Below are 10000 nucleotides of genomic sequence, written 5' to 3' on the forward strand. Positions count from 1 at the left end.
GATGATAATATTAATGCTCCCTTCCTCCACTGTCCTCCTGCCAGTGCATCACCCACCTCCTCCCTTCCACTGTCCCTGTCTCACTGCACTGCACTAACAGGAAGACAGTGGAGGAAAGGAAAAGTAATCTAACTTAAGGCTAATGAGAAAAATATAGTCACACTAACAGTACAATCGGAAAGGAAGAGAATGAGTGGGTGGTGCACTGGCAGGGAGGACAGTGGAGAAGGAGTGAGGGTGGAGTGGTGCACTAACAGGAAGACAGTGGAGGAAGGGAGTGAGGGGTGGTGGTGCACTGGCAGGGAGGACAGTGGAGGAAGGAGTGAGGGGTGGGTGGTGCACTGGCAGGGAGGACAGTGGAGGGAAAGGGGGAGTGGTGGGTGGTGCACTGGCAGGGGAGGACAGTGGAGGAAGGGAGTGAGGGGTGGGTGATGCACTGGCAGGGAGGACAGTGGAGGAAGGGAGTGAGGGTGGGTGATGCACTGGCAGGGGAGGACAGTGGAGGAAGGGAGGAGTGAGGGGTGGGTGATGCACTGGCAGGGAAGGACAGTGGAGGGAAGGGTGAGGGTGGGTGGGGTGCATGGCAGGGAGGGACAGTGGAGGAAGGGAGTGAGGGGTGGGTGATGCACTGGCAGGGAGGACAGTGGAGGAGAGGAGTGAGGGTGGGTGATGCACTGGCAGGGAGGACAGTGGAGGAAGGGAGTGAGGGTGGGTGATGCACTGGCAGGGAGGACAGTGGAGGAAGGGAGTGAGGGTGGGTGGTGCACTGGCAGGAGGACAGTGGAGGAAGGGAGTGAGGGGTGGGTGGTGCACTGGCAGGGAGGACAGTGGAGGAAGGGAGCATTGTTATTATCATCATTAATATTATCGTACATGTATCAGCTGATGAAATGTTTACATGTATCAGGTGATGAGAAGGCGGCCAATCATGGGCGAGAATCCTTGCGCCGATCAAGAGGCGACTGCTTTCGCGCATGCTCAGAGTGTGTGGGGAAAAAGCTGCGTGCAGGCTGTCCCGTCCTGATACCAGAACAGAAAGTCGGTCGCCTGTAGCAGCAGCACCACCTGCCATTGTCTGCACCATCTTGCCATCCCAGTACACAACCAGTGGCACCAAAGGCCTGAACAATTTTAATTTCATGGCAGCTTCTGCGAAACCTCATCTGGTCTCGCCATGAAGGACTCACGGTTTAACACCAGCTCTTTGGGGTCATGACCAAGGGTTTTTGCAGCTGCTGCAAGTATATGAACTCCTGCACGATCAGATATCTTGGCCCTATCCATTGCAGCTGATAGTTGTGCATTCATGATTTTGTTTGAGCTCCTGGTGCACTTTGTTGGGGGTATAACGACTGAAGATGGCAATGAACACAGCTGTCAGCAGCCTCTTCTGCACCACGACACTGAAAAGGGGAATGAATGGGACTTGAGCTGCTGGAACTTGATTTAGAGCTGGATACAAGTTCAGTTATTTCTTCCAGTTTACACTTTTCAGGTTGAGCGCCTCATTCTTCTTTCTTTTCTTCGTCCCTCTGCTGTTGTTCTTCTTGACGGCGAGAGACATGACCCGTGTTGTTGCCATTGTGCCCCAACACACCTCCTCCTCTGTGCTCGTAGAAACTCCCTGTCCTTGGCGATTGTAATCATTGAAATTGCATCTTCATGTGCAATGTCAAAGAGGCGATCAAGGGCAAGGGACAGAAGGAAATCATTTTCGTTCTTCTGTTGTTTTTCTATTTGCCTGTTTTTGTTCTTCTTTAGACTTTTCCAGTTATCTTGTAGTCGTACAACTTTCTCTCTCGCTTGCTGCACTTTCTGCATTGGAATACATGCTTGATCCCAGAAGGTACTCATTGGTTTGATCGTTGCCGCCGCTGCTTCCTTTCTTTTCATCTTCTGGTTAAGATTTAGGTAGAGATAGTAATGAAGCACCTGTTTGCATGTTGGCAGCATGCTCCCCATGATAGTAGACTTGACTGAATCAAGTAGGTAGACACTTGTCATAGCTCTGGCTCCAGATGCCATGGTACCAGAAAAAAAAAAAAAAAAAAAAAAAAAAAAAATTTATTGTCAAGGCTGCAGTGTAGAACTGCATATAGTAGAGAGGGAAGCGACTCTGTGCATCTGTCTCTCACAGCATCACCCAAGCAACTAAAGTCGCCGCAGAAAAAATGTCCACACCTGGCAATAACATACATCTTTCCGACACAACATTGCACTCTTGTTTAATTAGGCACACACGGTCACAAAAACTATTGATATGGATGGAAAATTTGCCCAGTATGATAGCCCCTTTAGACTGTTCCCAAATTCTGCAAGATTTTTATGACACTAATGAAACCTTGTTATTAGAACAAAATGTACTACTATATAATAACTTTATATAAATAGAGATAAAGTTGGGGGCATACGCTGTAGCAGCGCGTGGCCTCAGTGCTCTTCTCCGTAACATTGGCCCTTGAGGCTGTGGTGGGAGGGAGCCCATTACCCGGGACACAGGGCCAGTGTGACATCCGGGTTACCACAGCTTACCTTCTCCAGGTTTTCCCAGGTACCCATTTGTCAACCAGCCCGAAAGGGAGGAAAAGCTGGGTGAGCTGCACACCGACTGCCCGGGCCAGGATTCGAACCCAGGCCCGTGGAGTAAATGCCGGGCACGCTGACCACTAGACCAGAGGCATTATATAAATAGTTGCAGATAAGTTTACCAAATAACATATAGTATAGAGTATTCATATATTCTTTTTCTAGTGATTTCTATTCATTCATTAATTCTCATATATATATATATATATATATATATATATATATATATATATATATATATATATATATATATATATATATATATATATATATATATTATACAAGTATATAGTATAATATCCACACAATTAATAACATCGCCCTCCTTGGAGGCAGGCGATACATACTATATGTGAAAAAAATAGACATTATGAAAATTAAATCCTCTGATCGATATTAATCAACACACAACATAATATTAAATATTAGATTACCGTAAGACTGATGCAGCATTTTTACAGGAATGTAAGTCTCAGGAAGGAGTTCTGCGGAAGAAGATAAATGAGTATGATTATCAAAGTACCAATGGAAAATCCCCCCCCCCACACACACACACACGCACACACACACACACCACTTTCCTCACCAGCCAACAACTACATAGCAGTTACCTTCCCGCCCGCCTTACAGGCTTGGATCATGCTGCCCCTTCCCCCCCCCATCTCCTCTTAGTGAGTCACATCCAATGGTAGGGTTGATAAATTAATGTCAAGCAAATGATCTTTGGTCCCTTGAAAGCAATAAAACCTAGCCAGCCCAAACCCAGCAATTCTCAGAAACAGCCCTCACTCACTACACACTTTTTGGCTACAGACAACCATACATACGTAACCCTCCCATCCCTCCTACCTGCAACACACAAACAAACAAACAAACAAACAAACAAACACAAACACACACACACACAGATGATGCTAAACTGCAAAGACATATAAGAAACAGTGAAGACTGCAAGGAGCTGCAAGAAGACCTAAACAAGATTTGGAAATGGAGTCAGAAATGGGAGATGAAATTCAACGTGAAGAAATGTCGTTATGGAAATGGGAAAAAGTGTAGAAAGACCAAAATGGACATATAAAATGGGAGATGGTGAAATATTACAGAGAGTAAATGAAGAGAGAGACCTGGGAGTAATAATGCAAGATTATATGCAACCAGGAAGTCATATAAATCGGATCTTCGGTGATACATATAACATGGTGAGAAATATAGGCATAGCATTCCACTACATGGACAAAGAAATGATGAAAAAATTAATAACTACTGTGATCAGACCTAAACTAGGATACGCGGAAACAGTGTGGTCTCCACATATGAAGAAACACATAGTAAAACTAGAAAGAATACAGAGGATGGCAACAAAAATGGTTCCAGAACTGGAGGGACTGACATATGAAGAGAGACTAAAGGAAATGGACTTGCCAACACTAGAACAAAGAAGAGAAAGAGGAGACCTAATACAAATATATAGGCTATTGAGTAAAATGGAAGAAGTAGATAACGAGAAATTGCTACTAAGAGAGGAACCTTCCAGCAGGAATACTAGAGGACATAGTAAAAAGTTGAGGAAGGGAAGATGCTCAAGAGACATAAAGAAATATAGCTTCCCACAAAGAAATATAGAGGTTTGGAACAGATTAAGTGAAGAAATAGTATCGGTGAAGAGTGTGCAAAGTTTCAAGGAAAAGTTGGATAATTATAGATACGGAGACGGGACCACATGAGCGTAAGCCCAGGCCCTGTAAAATTACAACTAGGTAAATACAAGTAGGTAAATACACACACACACACACACCAGCATTCCTGAAGCTGAGACTGAAGGCTGAGACAATGTTAGCACAATGAGGCAAGGCATTTCAGTAAACAAGACAGCAAAATGAAAAGTTCCTGAATTATACTTTTCAACATTTAAAATTATCTTCTCCATATAATATATGTTTTCTTTTGCTAGTTGAGCTAGGCACTTTTTACATATAACTATATCTGCTTCGGAAAACGTCGTAGTACTATACTCATTTTCATTTTTTCACCTACTGTTCAGACTTCTTGTTTTCAATGTGTAAATTTATGGCATTTAAGGTTGTTATAATGGATTCTAGTGGTTCGCCACAAGCTTTGTAAGCACACTTTTTTATAGTAACGTTTATCTTGTTTGCCTGGTTCATACTGCCGGCCCCCTCTCCCTCACCTCTTGGGCGAGTAACAATCAGTCAAGGTTGATGACAATGGCATATGGTTGATCTTTGGTAACTTTGATAGAATAGTAGTCAGAAATCCCAAGCTGTCTGCATTCACTATTTCATTGTATTAAGCACTCTGCCACTGCCTCCTTGAAGCAGTTTGCTGATCGGACACCATTCAGACAGAGCTATTGAACACAGCAGTCAAAAGTATTTTGCCTAATCAACTCCCTTTCTCTGACTGGCTGTCTAATTTCTCTAAATCTTTTACTGCTATTTTCAAGTTAACTGATCCATTGGACTTGTTAGCTGTATGCCTCCTGAAGACTACCACCACAGGACTTCATACCCTTGGGTCTCAGTCCTATGATGTCAAACTTCCTAATGCAGGAATTAATAAAAATTTCAACTAGTATTTCATCCCTATCTCTGGTAAACTCAACTTCAGTCTTCCTTCAACTGTATTCCCTTCTTTCTATGACTTACTTTCAAGAGGAGAGTATTAAGACCTGTCTAGTCAATTTCTCTTTTGGAATATTCTTCTATTGTTTTATGGGTACTAGAAGTGTGCCTACAGACAGTTTGTCTATGGACAATGTGCCTACTGGACATTGTGCCTACGGACAGTTTGCCTACCGGACATTATGCCTACGGGCACCATGGCTACCATTCATTATGGCTAACGGACATTTGGAATTTATTTATCAATTTATTTTATTTATTTATTTATTTATATTTTTTTTTTTACATCTTCAACTATGGCGCCTGTAGGTTTGTTTGGAGGGGCCTGGTGGTATGGCCCAGCCCGTTGTGGTGCAGGCAAGTGTTTAAAGTGGCGCCATCTTGCATTGGCTCATGCTGCCCCCGGAGCTCATCTTTAATCCTAAAATCTAGAGTCTGAGTTGATGGGTGGTCTTCTGGACAGCATGTGGGTAGTCTTAAGCTGGCATCACACAGGGCAAATTTCTGCCAACATGTTGCTCGTTTTTGTTGGTGATAATCGCCAACCAACAATGTTGTGCATCACACTGCTACCCTGAACACTGTTGTGTTGACGCCGCACTCCAACAACAACAAACACCACACCAGCATCATCTCCAGCCACTTTACCATGAATCGGAAGGATACTGATGATTTAGAAGATTGTACTGCTGCATTGCACATAATGAAGAATGTGCTACGACTGCAGAAACGCCAGAAGAGGCATTGGGGGCGTCCATGGCTAGTTTGTTAAACTTTGTTTATACCTCACGCCAGGCACAGACTCTACCCCCGGGCGGGGGCCGGGATCGGGGTTGCCAGATTCTTTTGACGATAAGTAGCCTACTCACACATCAAAAAGTAGCAGATTTCAACATGAAGTAGCAAATACATTTCAGAATTACTCAAAATTTAAGTAGCAGGTAGTGGATTAAAAAGCTAAGTAGCGAGGTCGGGTGGCAGTGACCCACCATACAGTCATTTGAGTGTTATAAATAACTTTACACAGTGGACAAATAAATCACAAACACATACTTGCACATGTACGTCGGTTTTTGGAGTTTTACCATTTACAATTTGAGTAAATATGTACGATGATTGATTTTCAATTTACATTTACAACTTATAGCACGAATGTCATTTGACCCCGTTTCCTCCCGACCAGTCTGACATCACATCTGTTGTCCATTCTTCTCAACCCACCAGATCTTGTTGGTTGTTCATTTTGCCCAACAGCCAACAAAAACGACCAACATGTTGGGCAAAATTTGCCCTGTGTGACGCCAGCTTTAGCCACTCGGCAGCGGCTGAAAAATCCCACCTTGGTGTCTCTGGGCGGGGATCGAACTCACGTCGTCCTAAACGAGGCACCGTCACTCTACCCACTCAGCCACCACCTCCCCAAAATGCTACACTAAACACTTTATACATTATTCATGCCATGCTAACTGAATCAAGAACAGTACCATTGGTGTTCTGTGTCACAAAGCATAAGAACAAAGGAGCCTACAATGCAATATGGACTTTTCTTGAGAACGAAAAATTTAAACCCAGCATCCCTGATACTTGACTCTGAAAGAGCAGCATTGAATTCTATCAAGATACTTTCCAGAGTCAAATCAGTAGTTGTCTGTTTCACTTTGGGCAATGTGTGGCGAAGAATCAAAGCCAAAGGACTTGCCAGCTGGTATGCTCAGTGTCCCGTAAATGAACATGATTTAATCACTTCAAACACTTGCATTCGTTCCTTAACAAGGTGTTAGCCACATATATGAACGATTTATGTCTGCACTGGATGAGGAAATGGACAAAATTTTGGGAGACTTTCTAACCTATTTTGAGGATATGTGGATTGGAAATGTGCAGCGAGGACAAAGAAGACAGCCCATATTTCCGCAGGAACTTTGGAATGTACATGAAAGAGTTTTACAAAAGTTGCTTTACTCCAACAAGTCGATTGGAGGCTGGCACACAGCCTTTGACGTAAGTGTCGCCAGTGAACACCCAACTCTGTGGTGACTCTATATATATATATATATATATATATATATATATATATATATATATATATATATATATATATATATATATATATATATATATATATATATATGTATATATATATATATATATATATATATATATATATATATATATATATAATCAATCGTATGATGTGGATTCGTAAGGCACAGTTTCCTATGACGCAGTATTGTTTCAGAACCGTGTGTTCAGATCACACGGGTAAAACCATCTATGATGCAGTTCATGGTCTGCCCTGCCAAATGAGCGCAGAGTTGCCAGGTTGGATTTTTTTTCAAGAGGGAAAATCTCATGGTGGCAGTTGGGTTGGTTTTGGGAGGATTTCTATCCCGTCTCTCTCTCTCTCTCTCTCTCTCTCTCTCTCTCTCTCTCTCTCTCTCTCTCTCTCTCTCTCTCTCTTTCTGCATTTTTTTGTATTCAGTAAGTTACAAATTATCCTCACAATCAGAATGATCATATAGACAAAATTTATAGATGTAAACAAGAAGAATGTTCATGATCGGCTGCCGTGGCCCTCACTCAAATTCAAGTCACAGTCATGGGGTGCTCCGACCACTCCGCATCTATTCCGTCAATCTTTTACCCCACCTTTGCTCCTTTTTCATATAAAGTGGACCTGGCCAACTGTCTATTCTGGCAGGCAAAAAAGAAAGTGATCTGGCTAACTAGCCTACGAAAATCTACAGCAGGTGCCACTTCTCCACATGTCAGCCTGCTGGCAAACTGGCTTTTAAAAATCTAAATTGGTGTCCCCAGAGCCTTTCCTTTCTTTTGTCTTTCTTGCTGCCCAGTCCAAAAGGGAAGAAATCAGAGACACGATGTATAAAAAACTAATGAGAGAGAGAGAAGAGATCTTTGAAGTGGGTGGTCACCACTAATTATTGCATTAATATGCATGCCAAATATTATTTTGTCGATTTCGGGTTGGCAGGAAAGTAAATGGTTGGGCGAGACTGGGCGTTTTGGGCAGAATGTGGCGGCGTTGAGTACACATCTGTATTATTAGATGTACTTGGTAATAATGTGTGTATTTGTATGTGTTATGTATTTGTGGGAATTTGCCAATAACTATGTGTTTATTTGTATATGCATTATGTATTTGTGGAAATTACGCATTCTATGGAGAATGCGCTTATCGATGCTCGCGGTGACGTGTAAGCTCTGGGAATTGTGGCGGCGGGCAGTGCTGCCTCAATGGCCAGTTGCTAGCTGGTCGGCGCCTCACATCCACTCGATGCTCTGAGGCGTGGGAGGTGGAATGCATCTGTGCATGTATTAAGTGACTCTGATGGTGCTGAAGTGCAGCTTCTGTGTGTTTATAAGGTATGTCATTATTATATATGCAAATTGAGGAAAATGTGGGTTAACTTCATATCACTGGTACTAAGTTTGTAACAGCTGGTTCGCCTATTCATATCATTTGTGATTGGATTACTCTTTTACAATGTCCCTTGTAATGTTTGATATTTATATAGGATGTTGGTTTTAGTGATGGTGTTAATGGTGCTGCCAGACAGCTGTTAGGAGGGACCGACGAATCCGGGCAAGTCTGTGCCGATTCACGGGATTTCTGCTGGGTACCAGAGAGGAGGCATTGTTGTAAGTGAATGATTGTTAATGTTTATATGGATAATATCTGGCCATATGGTGATGGTACTGGTGTTTGTGACCATATGGTGAGAGTACTGATGCCTCTGTGACCCTTATGATGATAGTAATGGTATTTGTGTGACCATCTGGTGATTGTGCAGGTGTTTGGTGTGGCGATATGGTGATGGTATTTTGTGCTGATGTAATGATGGTAGGAATTTATCATGTATACTAAATGTAATGTTATCTACAGGTCGAGATTAAACTTATTACGGCGAGCCAAGTTTTTTTACGTCTGGTACCTGAGCATACAACATATAGGGGCCGCTTTCAGTCACTTTGTTTTGATCATTACCAATGGCGGCGACTGACGTTATAGTTTTCAACATGAAACTGTCCTATGGGGTAGTGGTGGCTGCAGAGGAAGCGAGAGGTGTTGAGAGTGAGTGGCAAGGTGCGGGGCTAGGCTAACCCCGCAGCCACCACTACCCCATCGGCCAGTTTTATGTGGAAATACTATAGCAGCGATCGCCGCCATTGGTAACGATCAAAAACAAAATTACTGTGAAAGCAGCCCTAGTTAACCCCCCGGCCCCTACACAGCAAGGAGTCGGCTCAAACACCACACATGTGCTAAACAATGTCTTGAAAGCCTGCTGGGAACAGCTCGGGCAAGATTAAATTTGCCCACTGACGAAAGAGCAGAAACTGGACGTCATCAGGAGGATTAAGAGAGTGATAGGCAGGAAACAATGAATTTTCCCCACGTGTGAGCGTATGTGGGATAAAATGGCGGCTAGTCAGTACCAAATTCTATTTTCCCCATACATACTGAGTGAAAAAGTGGGTGTTGGCAGTGGCCGAGTGGATAAGGTGGTGAGCGTGGGGTCGGACTGAACAACATCAAAAAGCAGATAATGCCTGCCATTACTCAGAATATAAATATAAATATAAATATATATATATATATATATATATATATATATATATATATATATATATATATATATATATATATATATATATATATATATATTTTATTCAAATAAAGAAAGATGTTTTTAGCATTGAGAAATATCCGTTAGGCACATTGTCCATATGTATAATGTTCAGTGGGCACA

General features: G+C 42.6%; 1 protein-coding gene across 13 annotated transcripts in view; it reads right to left on the bottom strand.

Moving 5' to 3' along the window:
* The window catches only part of LOC127006077 (uncharacterized), a 115903-nt gene that overhangs the window by 23608 nt on the left and 82295 nt on the right, over positions 1–10000 (bottom strand). The window lies entirely within an intron of this gene.

The sequence above is a fragment of the Eriocheir sinensis genome, chromosome 32, assembly GCF_024679095.1.
Source record: "Eriocheir sinensis breed Jianghai 21 chromosome 32, ASM2467909v1, whole genome shotgun sequence".
NCBI classification, from domain to species: domain Eukaryota; kingdom Metazoa; phylum Arthropoda; class Malacostraca; order Decapoda; family Varunidae; genus Eriocheir; species Eriocheir sinensis.